At 31.2% G+C, this 12,575-nt stretch overlaps 1 protein-coding gene across 2 annotated transcripts in view; it reads right to left on the bottom strand.

Annotated features, from left to right (window-relative positions):
- LOC131850730 (ecdysone receptor) overlaps positions 1-12,575 on the bottom strand; it is a 262,866-nt gene that overhangs the window by 159,626 nt on the left and 90,665 nt on the right. For both annotated transcript variants that reach the window (XM_059201074.1, XM_059201073.1), the window contains one exon: positions 1,918-1,962. The gene's annotated coding sequence lies outside the window, so the exon portion shown is untranslated. The remainder of the gene's footprint in view (positions 1-1,917; positions 1,963-12,575) is intronic.

Here is a 12,575-nt window from a genome sequence, read left to right as displayed (position 1 = left end):
GTCAATCAGAAATATATTTTTTCAATACCAAAAAACATAGTGTGTCTTTATAAAGTGACACAAAGTTTTATAGTGTCAGCCAAATATGAACGACCCACTAGGCTACGACGCTCAAAAAAGGAATCTTGAAAGGATTTAATACGTAATTTGTATAATCAATATAACTTATTAACCTACAAATAGAAGTAAACATACTTTCAACATACAACAACAGCGCGGAAGTATGTAGGCCGCGAGCGTTGGCGTCGATAACTTATCTTATTGGGTTAACAACCTATCGTGACTATTGGTTATATCGCTGCAATCACGGCTTATCGCTCACTCTTTGCATCTTGTCTTCATACCGATATTAGAAATCTTTAATGAGTTACATTATACTGACCATTTAGTCTTTACAAGGCGCTGTTTTAAAATCGACCAACAAAACATTTATAATATATATAAATAATATTATCAAAGTAAATATTCCGGTTATAGAACTTCACAGACGACTAGTTAGCCATACCGGCTCTGCACGGATGTAGTTACTCATTGACTAATTGGTAACTATAACAACTAAAACAACGTAAGATATTTAAATTTAACAAAAGACAAACTGTCAATATTTTTATTGCAATGCTGTTCGTCACAGCAGTTATACTTTCTTAATTGAAGTTTTCTCGTGGATATTTTCCTAATAAAAAGAATAATGGAATTCACTTATATTTACAATTGATAATAAATATCACTTGACCTAGCTTTATAATCTCATATGATTTATTATTATATTTATGTATAAAATTCCAGAAGTTACGGGCACATTTAAAATATAATATAATCAAATAACCCATCAAATTCTAATGAGCTTCACAACTTTAAGATTTATGCTTACTTACTTACTAATATTTTAATAAAACAATTGTATGTCTGTACATACAATTATGTTATTAAAATATTGTAAAAAGATTCCTAAATAGTTGCCATTCCTAAATAGTTAATTTAATTCTAAATTAAATTCTAATGTACACTGTGTTGTACCACGTTTGATGTGTAATAAGCCCTCAGGTTTGATTTTGATCAATTTGTTTGTTTAAACTGGGTCATGTGTTGGTTTCTATCAGTGACTCATCTTTAACCGATTTCTCATATTCTGTAGCACAGATAATATTAGATAATAGACGCGTATTTTGCGATTTGGCGCATTATTTATTTGTCTAGCCTTATTAGTTTGATTTTGTGTGTTAAATTCTGAAATCTATGCTAATTACATTAAAGTCCAGATTTATTTGTATTTTTGTTTGTTAGGACATAATAAAAAAACTTGACTGATTTTCAAAACTCTTTCATGTTATAGATTTATATATGTTATAGATATAACAAACATATATAGTCTGCATACCCTATTTCTCGCGGACAATGCTACAGGAAAATGGCTACGCTAGAATTTAAATAGACTTTTATTGACTAAATGAAATTATATTTAATCTATTCACAAGTTTGTTCCGAGAGATACATTTCTTTTATATTAAAATAGCGTCTCGCTCAGGCTTCACAGGGGTATTTATATTTATTTATACAAAACCTTAATGGAATGTACACCTAAACCATCCTAAGATATCAATCATGAAAAGCAATTTAGTAGTTTATGATATTATCACGAATTTTATCGCGGCTTAATTTGATAAAATTAATTTATGTATAAAACAATGTCCCCCACTTTGATTTATAATATTATATGTATAGGTAATATATCTAAAGATATATATGGTAGATTACTACCGTATGTAGATACATTAGTAGGCAATAATTACCATATCCTCATCTTGCCTCTTTTGCCCTTCTCCGCAAAAAGAAGTAACTTCTCTTAAAAGTCTACGATATTCTTTATATCAGAGAATATTTATATATATGTAGTATGTGAATTAATCTCTAACTTACCACTGGAGGCGTTTTCAGAGGCGAACAGCGGGGCAGCGTTGTAATCTGAAACAAAATATTTTTGTTTTAGTACATCTATTATCAATGGTACTTACTTTTCAATCTGATTTAAATTTTATGTATTTAATTACTACTTACTAGTCCCAAATGGGCCGGGCTACAGTTATTATAGGAATCTTTAATTAAAAGAAATAGAACCTATTCAATGAGAAAGTAAGTTGTCCAAAGATTAGAGAATTCCTAAAATCGGTAGAGTATTTTTTGTGTTTATCGGATACAAACAAGAAATATAACCTTGCCTATATATAATATATGTATAAATATATAATACTGAAATCTGCATGAAGTATAAATACTAACTAACAGGCGGCAATATTATCTTTTAAAAAAAAAAAACAATCATTGTAACCAAACGCGGCACATCGAGGCAGTGTACCCAAGATACTCAGTATATAAAAATATATTCATGAATAAATCATTTACAAAATACTTGGTTGATATATTAGAAAAACAAGTATATATGATCTATATGTAAGTTGTTTTTTCAAAGGAATTTGCACTTGCTTGTTTGTTACCAACATTGCCACCTTGCCACATATGTTTGTTTTGCAATAAGCACACATACAATGTAAATTAATCGATTTCAATGATTTGTGTCGGTATACGTTTCTGTTATCGTTAAATATAAGTATTTTGATGTAATATTTTATAACTATGTACGGGAGTTTCATGAATTTACTTTAGTTTTATACTTTCGTGCGTGTATTTCTATTTTTACATAGTTAAAAATATTAATGCAAAACTAACATTATTACATAGTATAAAACAAAATTGCTGTCGCTGTCTGTCCCTATGTATGCTTAAATCTTTAAAACTACGCTACGGATTCTGAAGCGGTATTTCAAATACATACAGTGATTCTAGAGGAAGTTTTATATATAAAATACATGTGCTCCCGTGCGTAGCCGGGGCGACTGGCTAGTTGAATAAAATAAAGAAATATGAAAATAAATGCATTCAATTAGTAATTTGTTAAAAAAATTACTAAGTTGACAAACTTGCCTGTTATAAAATGATGATATAATATAATGATTATATATGTTATAATATAATATAATGAGTGTCAAAACTTTTACTTGCTATTTATATATAACTAAAGTGAATTATAAAATATTTCAAATTTCATAATGTATTAGGCAAAAGATATTATAATATAAATTGTGTTAAGATTATTCGTTATTCACCTTTCTAATATATTTTTATTCAGGTGTAATAAAGAGTTTATAAATAAGCAATGGATGATGAAAATACCGGTAACTAACCAAATTTATTAATTTAGGGTAGGTAGGATTAAATTAAATTAAATACACAAGCGAAAATCAATTTGACTGTTGCATTCTCCACAACTGCGACAGTTGACCTCGCCTCTGACTGCCTGGGATTACAGTCGTAAGGCTATTTAGTGTATTATTAGCTGTATCCGCGGTATCATCTTGGTGAAATATATAGCGTAAGTGTTATTCTAATATATAAGCTACATTACCCAGTTTCATTAAAATCCGATGAGTAGTTTTGCATAAAAAAGTAACAAAGATACATCCATCCACAGTCATAAATTTTTGGGTTTATTAAGATTTTTAGACAGATTTTTCTATGTGAGTACCAAACTAGTATGGTAAACAAGCTGATGGCTCACTTCATAGTAAGATGTTTCCGTCGCCTATATACACGAATAACACTACAGACATCACGCCATTTATCCTGAGCCGGTATCAGATCTCCCGTACATACACACATAAAATAAGAAAAAAAAATCGAATTGAAATTATAGTCGTCCACATATACGTCTTTAAATAGTAACGTTATGTACTGTAAATTAAAAAAACTTCAGTTTATTATCATTTGTACACACAAACACATTTATGCACATTTTAAGTAATCTAGATAGATTATTTAAAATGTGCATAAATGTGTACCAAAATTAAATTCTAGTCTAGTCGGTCTTTACGAATTAGATAGGTAGCTAATAAATTGTAATAATCACAGCCTGTCAAGTTTAGGTGTGATACGATATAATTTATTATGTTTTTTATTGTAAAGAAAAACTGAACTATGCGCGAACATTTATGTAAGTTTGAAATTAATTTGAATCTGTTTTTTGTGTAATAAATATATTAGACAAGATTTAAAAATTCTGGTATATTTTAAGTATAGAATGATAACACGCAAATATACCTATATACTGGCGGGAAGGAAATGTTATTTATATAATAAGGTTTTATTAAGTGAAATTACTAATTACAGAGTGAAAACTTTGAGCTAGTGTCCATTTTTGAAAGTTACAATCATATCATATAAATATGATAACTGAATAATTTAAATTCTAATTCCTTGAATAAAATCATGAGAAGATGAAAATGGCAAAATAAAAAAAAACTAACAATCCGTTTAATCTAATATATAAGTATACATTCATCGAAAGAGTTTATTTATTTTCGGGAACTACAATCGGATTAAAAAACCTTTCTGTATTTCATAGCTCAATTTTTACGGAAAGTTATACGATATAATCATCAAGCTGCGATTATTTAGAGCTAAGCAAATTGAAAAAAATCAGTATGAACGTTAAGCGAAAAGTAGTTCATTCAATAAACTCATGAAATACTCAAACGAAAATAGGAATAGTACACTTAAGGTTCGAGAAACGCTTATAATATCTTAGATTATTATAGGTTTAAATCGATTGAAAGTAAACAACTACAAGGCTACGTCTATAGATAACTAGGACGGATCGTGTTACTATCGACACTAGAAGCGGGAAGCATACACGAAGGTTGCGGGGTAAACGACATATACGAGAACGCTTACGCAACGTAATAATACGTGCCAGCATAGTTTGATTCACGTCATTCTTTAACGATGCGATTTGAACTACAATAACAAAGAATACAAACGGAAAGCTAAAGGGCAACATAGCACAGCAGAAGTACGATTTATATGGACTTTGCATGAATTCGTCTGCATTGGAATTTCTGTTGCATCTTTAAGGCTTCTTTTAAAACAAGCTGCTAGGCGAGGCCGTACAGGATATAGAGACCTGACATCTTAGTCCGAAATGGCAACGCATGAGTGGTACCACGGGTATTACATAATTACGTGTCGTCCGCATGGCCATTCATGTTTACCGGCGACGGTTACGGCTTACCTTCAGAAAGGCTGTCAGTTTCTTTGTCATTCCAGTGAGATAAATAAATAGGTTAAGTGATATGAGTCAGACTCCGTTAACTATAATGACAAAGAATATAGAAGAAGAGCTAAAGCACAGCACAGCAGGGGTTTAAATAGAGTCAAATTACAACGACAAAGTGAACAAAGTCATAGTAACAGTTGAAAATATAGAAACGCATGAATAAAGACCAAGATTGTTCTTAGTTGAGCAACACAAAATACTCTCTCGGAGAAGGCTATTATTCTATAAACTGAGTTCTCTGTTTCGTGTATCTTTGTGTTCGAGTATCAGAGACACTCGCAACGAAGCTTCTAAACGAATGTATCTATTATGATGTGAAATTTTTGTTTGAAATCTGATGTGACCTGAGTGGTTCTACAATTTATTATTCTTACCCAGGAGTTACTTATGTTTTAATTATTTCTATTATGTTCTTTCAGTATAAGTTGCCATTTTATAATAATATTGCAGGATATAACATAATTATCGAGGGTGAAGATAAAATTACCTCTGAACAAAGTTGTATGATACATATCAATTAACATCAGACACCAGCTGTGTATATTGTTTAACCTCTGAAATTCGTGGAGGTCGACAAATAAATTATTTTCGAGACTTAATGTACCTACTAATACGGTACACTTGCACTAGTCGAGAAAGTCATTAAACTTAGTAAATGTCAAATCATAGTAACAATTAATATTCACCTTTGTGTTGATTTATAGGTATAGTGGGATTTGTACGTGGAACAATACCCAACAAATAACAAAGGGTTACCGACTTTACACAGTAGTATTTACAAACAATATCAAATAGTGTTAAACTGACATACTGATCGACTATGCAGTTGAATCAACGATTGCCATACATCGATTGCATGCAAATGATTATGTATATATATGTACTTCTTAGATATAACACACACAAGCAGCGTGCAGCGTTGTTTATTGTGTATGTGTTGGAGATACACACACTACACTGGGTACTCTCACTCATACTATTTTCAATGTGTTTAACTTCGCAGACGTCACCAGTAACTAGGTGCGTACCTACCTACATATTTACAGTCGGCAAGCTACACTTGAGGTTATAAATTAGTGGATACGTGAGAATGGTTCGTGTACAGTTCAATGATTGCTAGTTACAACTTAAGTAGATATATTTTTCAATAAATGAAATATTTTCTTGGTCTGTTAATAATTAGTTGTGCCAAATTCTGATTGCATTTAAGAAAATTTTTCAATAGTTTATGATTTCAGATTACAGCCAACAGATAAGTCAAGAGATCAAATATTATTACATCTTTATGGTACTGAGCAACATAATACTCGTATTAATAATATGTAATAGCTCTAAAATTTCGTGAAATGTAAAGAGAGCGTGAATAAAATACAAAAAGAAATTATTTATAATTAAAAACAAACTATTATTTAAATGTTGAAAATTTTAAATTACAAATACGATAAATAATTTGCTATGTTCGTATATACCTTTGATAGTTGTAATAGGATTTTCTATCGGTCCGTTATTGTATATATTCTGACTTCATGTCTGGTCCATGTGTTGTATTTTAGTAAATTGTATTTTTGTTTACAATGTTGGAAAGACAAATATAATATTTCAATGTATTTAGTACTTGGCTCAATTATTTGTATACAAATTAAATTAGAACATCTTAAAGCAACATTGTAATTTTATAACTGTTGAAAAAACAGATGCCAATGGCAGACTGCAGACATTATGGCACATAACACCGTACCATGTTATTGTTAACATAGCTATATATTTGTACACTAATAAGTACTATACTGCAACCATTTAGTAAATCTAACTTAGTACCTATACGAGTCAACTGCGGTCACTTGGGACATTAAAGCCAGTTATTTACGCGAAAATAAATTTTTATTGCAGGTGGAAACAAAGGTGCCTCAGACCAAGGTTGTCTGAACTTTATGATCATTATATTGTGGAAGAATGTTATGCTTGTTCAGTTGAACATTGGCTGAGTAAGAACTTTATTTAAAGGAGCTCCTTTAAGGTCGTAATTTGTGTGATGATCTTTATTATTACTCTCCGTGGTATGTATGTAAGACACACTCATACAAAATATTCAAATTATTTGGTCACAAATACCACAGATAACATAATATTACATACAAATACTATTATAATATGAAAATAGAAAGACTAATATGATAAAATGAAATCGTTATACAGATGTAGGTATTTGATGGGTTTTCAATGATTATGTTTATGTTTATGAAATATATTCAAATCAGTTTTAGTTTATTAAATTAAATAAAGTAGCAAATATACATTCCAATTACTTGTTTAGTTAATTCCTTAACACTTTTTGTATATAATTAAATATATCTTTTATCTAAATGCAATTTTTATGGATATACTACATACATACATATGGGATCAAATTTCAATTATGATACATAAAGATTTGTAAAATTCATTAAATACCTAAAATTATATTTGATTTTTTTTAAAACTTACTGACGGCTGATGAGATGGTAAGTGGTAACAGTCAACTATATACATTAACATAACTATGGACATCACGATACCACTCATATATTGCCATTCAGGAGGTCTAAAATGTCATGCCTCTCAACCTGTAATTTTCCTGCCTTATTGCGTCTCTTTAACCGAAACAGCTTCTAAAGCAAGCTGTTTGGCAACTGAAATAGACAGACAGTTTCAATTTCCGACGTAGAAAACTTAATACAAAATATACCTCGAATCCGCAAAACCTACGTACAATCCTGACCTATGTCACTAAAATGTTCACTAACTGTCATATTCATTATGTCCGACTGACCGTGCTTCAGACATCCTATACACGTCCATGTGTAATGTGGAGTGCATGCATGCATAAATGTGCATAAAGAGTACACACTCGCACGCCACGCGCCCCTATGTACAAATCTCCCCGGGTTCCCTTATGTAACTATTTAGGGTTGCCAACAAAGAGAAATAAAGATTATGTGTTAAATAGCACTTTGACACTTAAAAATAAATTAATAATATGGAAAAGTTATTTGCAGGGATTATTTTAACAAGAGATAAGTAATTAAATAATTCTGATTTAATGGTATTTGTAACATAGTAGACCTAGGAATAACAATTGCCAAAGAGATTCTAGACCATACATAGAACCAAGTAGATTTAGACTAAAGTAATAAAAGTAAAAGAAAGAACCTAACAATAACACCATAAAATTTTATGAATTTACTAAAGAAAAAGATAATAATTAAAATTCTAAAGACAATTACTTCTATTAAAAGTCTAAATTATCGGACAATAGCTTGGAAATCTATTTAAGTTGTAAATAACAACAATAGGCATTCAATCATGAAATCAAGTTAATCATTGAATATTTTATAAATAAGTTATGGTCACGATTTTTCGCATTTAAGCCTATTTTGAAATTCCAACAAACTACAAATCAATTTTGAAACCTGTCCTAACGCCACATTATTCTTTAGACCGTGGCTAACGCGATTTGCTGCAGACGCCCTTGCAACCTAGGTCTCCAGGCAGCCCTGATTAATGCAGGCCACTGCGGGCCTGAAACGGGGCGAGGGGAGCACAAGTCCTGACCACGCACAACTAGCAGTCGCTGCGTTGTGACGGCCTATATTTAGATGCATTTCGCCGTACGTGCTGGTTATTGAACGCACCACATTCTCTACTTCTTTCATTCAGTATTCTACTTTTAATGTCTGTCTGTCTTTCAATGTTTTTCTACTTGTAATGCTAATGTCGAATTTTCTTATTTGCTCTTTTCTCCATCGTAATAAGAGTGAAATGATTAAGTTCAAGACTTCATTTACTTTTGTATCTGCCAAATCTTTTTAGCCATCTATGCTTAAATAAGTAACCAACAACCAACAATCTGCATTCAACGACATAAAGTCTTCTTCAAAATTTTCTTACTTATAAAAGATTGGTCATCAAAAGATTTTTGTTGAAAAAATTCTAAACTATATAGAAAGCGTTTAAAGATCTAATACTATTAATATAAAGTCTATTTTAAATATGTTAGATATATTTTAATAAATCTTTGTATTAAATATATGTCTTCCTTTGTCTAACGTTCAGTGAGAGCATAAATTCTTCCACCTTAGTCACTCTTGGTTATATAGTTATTAACCAGACTTGCCAATTCATTCATTGCATCACAACTGTCCCTGACCGTACATAGATTGCTTGCTAAGACTCCGTATAGACTCCGTATGCCTATAATTTGCTCGATTAACACATTGTATACCGAACAATGCGGCAGATACAAGAGAATAGAAGCCAGGTACACAACAACTGCATATTGTAGCAGTAAATTTTGGGTAACAGGGTATACATGTTATGATTTTTAGATTCCGTAAAACATCAATTATGTTCAAAATTGAAACGACTATAATTTGTAAAAGAATTTAGGCATACAAAATCTATCTCATCTTGATTCATGCACTTTAGGGCAAAAATATTAAAATAAAACATTATATATTAAAATATTGAAAAAATACAGGTTTTTGCAGTTTGAATGACTACTTAAAAATCTATTATTAAGATAAATATTCACAATTTACTTTGCAACAGGTTAGACTTAGCAACAATTTAAAATCAAGATCAGGGATAACACCGCAACCCGAACTCTGCCCATTTTAGTCTATCTAACGATTTTATCTACTAGGGAAAACCTGTGTCGTGTTTTAAATTCTTTAAGGATTCGACATATTTAGCTACAATAGTTATCTTAGTAAATGTTGTTTAGAATAGATTGCGCCCGTAGATAGTCGCCTTCAGTTGGCTAACTAAATCTCTAAGTATACAGTGTGTGATTTACGAAAGCACGCACAAATAATAATCCAACTAAATAATATGTTTATATGCCTTAAAACTGTGATATAAACTTCATAGTGCAATCAAGCATTAACGAACAAGCTGCAATTATTTTACTTCAGCTTTTATTTCAGCAATGAAGAAAAGAAGAAGAAACTATATGCACAAAAGTTACTGTAGAAAATATGTATAGTAAAAATGGACTAAATTATAGAAATACTGAAAGAAAATTCATCGAATAAAGAAAAAAATGTAAAGGTAACGAAAGAGGTTACCAATAATTTGAGTTATTGAAAAAGGGTTCCGAAATAAACAAGACATGCAAGAGAAATAGTGAATCAACAAAACCATTAACTACTGTGACAAGAACATACGTTGTTATTCACAAACAGTGACATTGAACTGTGAGAACAGTATACACTCCCATTTCCCTTCGAGAAATACCGTCTTCAAGCCTACATGATTATATTTCTCAGAACCAACATAGGGTAAAGTCGTGACAAGTTCGTATAGGCTATTCAGTAAATGCCTTTATAATGTTCCTATTTTAAAACCTAGGGGCAGGCATAAATTCTGCTATTGAAATTGGTATTGTATTTTACGATATAAGATTTTATGCAACTAATGATATACATTTACTTTTTCAATATATTTAGTTAAATAATAATGGATGCTGTGTATTCTTGAACAGTAACCACACCCAAACATAATGAAAGTCAAAAGATTTACAAAACTCAAACGTCAATCAATCAAATTAAAATATATTTATTCATGCAGGTCTATTACAGACTTTTATGATAGTTCAAATCTACAAACAGTTCATAGTGCTTTTGAGCTAATAAGACCTGACAAAATACTTTTAGCAAAAGCTTTTATTGTTGTCAATTGAGCTTGTACTTGATTACAAAAAAATATATTTACATATATTTAAATTAAGATGGGAGAATATAGTGACCACCAGCATTTACCAGCATATAACTAGAACAGTTTCCATAAGCACGATATTTATAATCAATTCTATGCAGTTTCTAGTTTAAAATAAATTACCTACTGATAGTAGACAGCGTCAGTAATGTAGATAAAGGTAGATAGAGATTTAAGTAAATCGCATGATTATATTTGTTCATGTTATTTAATTTTACCCTGATGCAAGCTGCATCTCCTGCCCTGTTATATTTTTCTATTACTGGTATAATAGCAATACAAATACTAATCATACAATCTTCGGTTATATTGCATGAGAGTTCAGGATGATTGTAGTAGTTAGTATATAATTCGTCCTTATTAAGTGAGAACAGTTATCCTTTTAGGTTTGTTCTGGAATGTTATAAATATAATTATTATACATAAGCACCCTTCTCTTTTTTTAAATTACTAGTAGAATATAAACAAATACACATATAAAATATCAGAGTACCTTCTGTCAGTTTATCATAGAGCAGTCATGCGTGAATGTAACTATCGCTCTCCCATTCTCTTAACCACTCCATTATATGAAATTTGCATTGGATTTGCTAGTATCCATATTTAGTTTTCATCGAAGTTGATCAACATGTTTTATTATTTTATATAACGATCACAATAAATGTCGAATTATTAAAATATCACTATTATTGTATTATTTTCCATTTTCTAATTATAATTGTAAAGTTGATCCCTTGATTTATTTAGCGAATTCCATGCATTAAATTTCAAAAATTAATTATCAATAATAAGTTATGTAATTGTCGTCCGTTTGTTGTTACTGATGGTACTGTCAGTATTTAATATTTGGATGAAGCATCCGGCTTATTTATTACTGATAAAGATAAAAATTGAAACATGCTGTCGGTGGTTTTTAAATGTATAAACTAATTTAGAATAATTTACAGTTAATTATTTGAATACGATTACAATATGTAAGCATTAGTTAGTTACTATTACTATCCCATTTGGGATTATTGCCTAAAATTAAATTAGAAGTGCAATAATAAAATAGCTGTACATCAGTAAGTAATGGCTTAATAAGATAAGTGGAACAATACAGTGAAAGCATATTTTCCAACGAGTTTCACTCGCAAGTTTTCCAAGAACGAAAAGAAATCGAGCGCAATGCGGGCGACCAAGAAAAGTTACATGAAAAAACGTGTAAAGATCACGATCGTATCTCGTTTCCTACACGATAGTACAAATCGATAGTAGGAAGCCCTCCGACTAGTTCAGCAGTGCGTGAGTGCGACCTAAAACACCCACAACGACAACCTCATGCAATGCGGGCTAAATATACAGGACTCGTTGCGTTCCTGCATCGTTACGCTGAAGTCCACTGCATTGAACGGAACTTATGTCGCAACTACATAGTCCATAGTTGCTTGTCGGAGAAAATAACCGGTTCCAAGGGTGGCCCGAGCAATTCACAGCCCAATAACGTTCAATGTGGGGCGGTTTTCGTTTGGCGTGGGCGCGGAAGAAGGTCGTTTCGCAATGCAGCCGTCGCGGTAATAACACAGCTAGGTGCATTCTCGCTGCAATTTCGCTCTCGGTCGGGCTGTGTGTTTGTGGCGCGCTGAAGATCAGGGCTAACGATCGGCGTGCATGC

Source organism: Achroia grisella, unplaced genomic scaffold (assembly GCF_030625045.1).
Source record: "Achroia grisella isolate CSIRO2021 unplaced genomic scaffold, CSIRO_AGI_Agris_v1 utg779, whole genome shotgun sequence".
In the NCBI taxonomy this organism is placed as follows: Eukaryota; Metazoa; Arthropoda; class Insecta; order Lepidoptera; family Pyralidae; genus Achroia; species Achroia grisella.
This window is presented reverse-complemented; position numbering and strand designations above follow the sequence as displayed.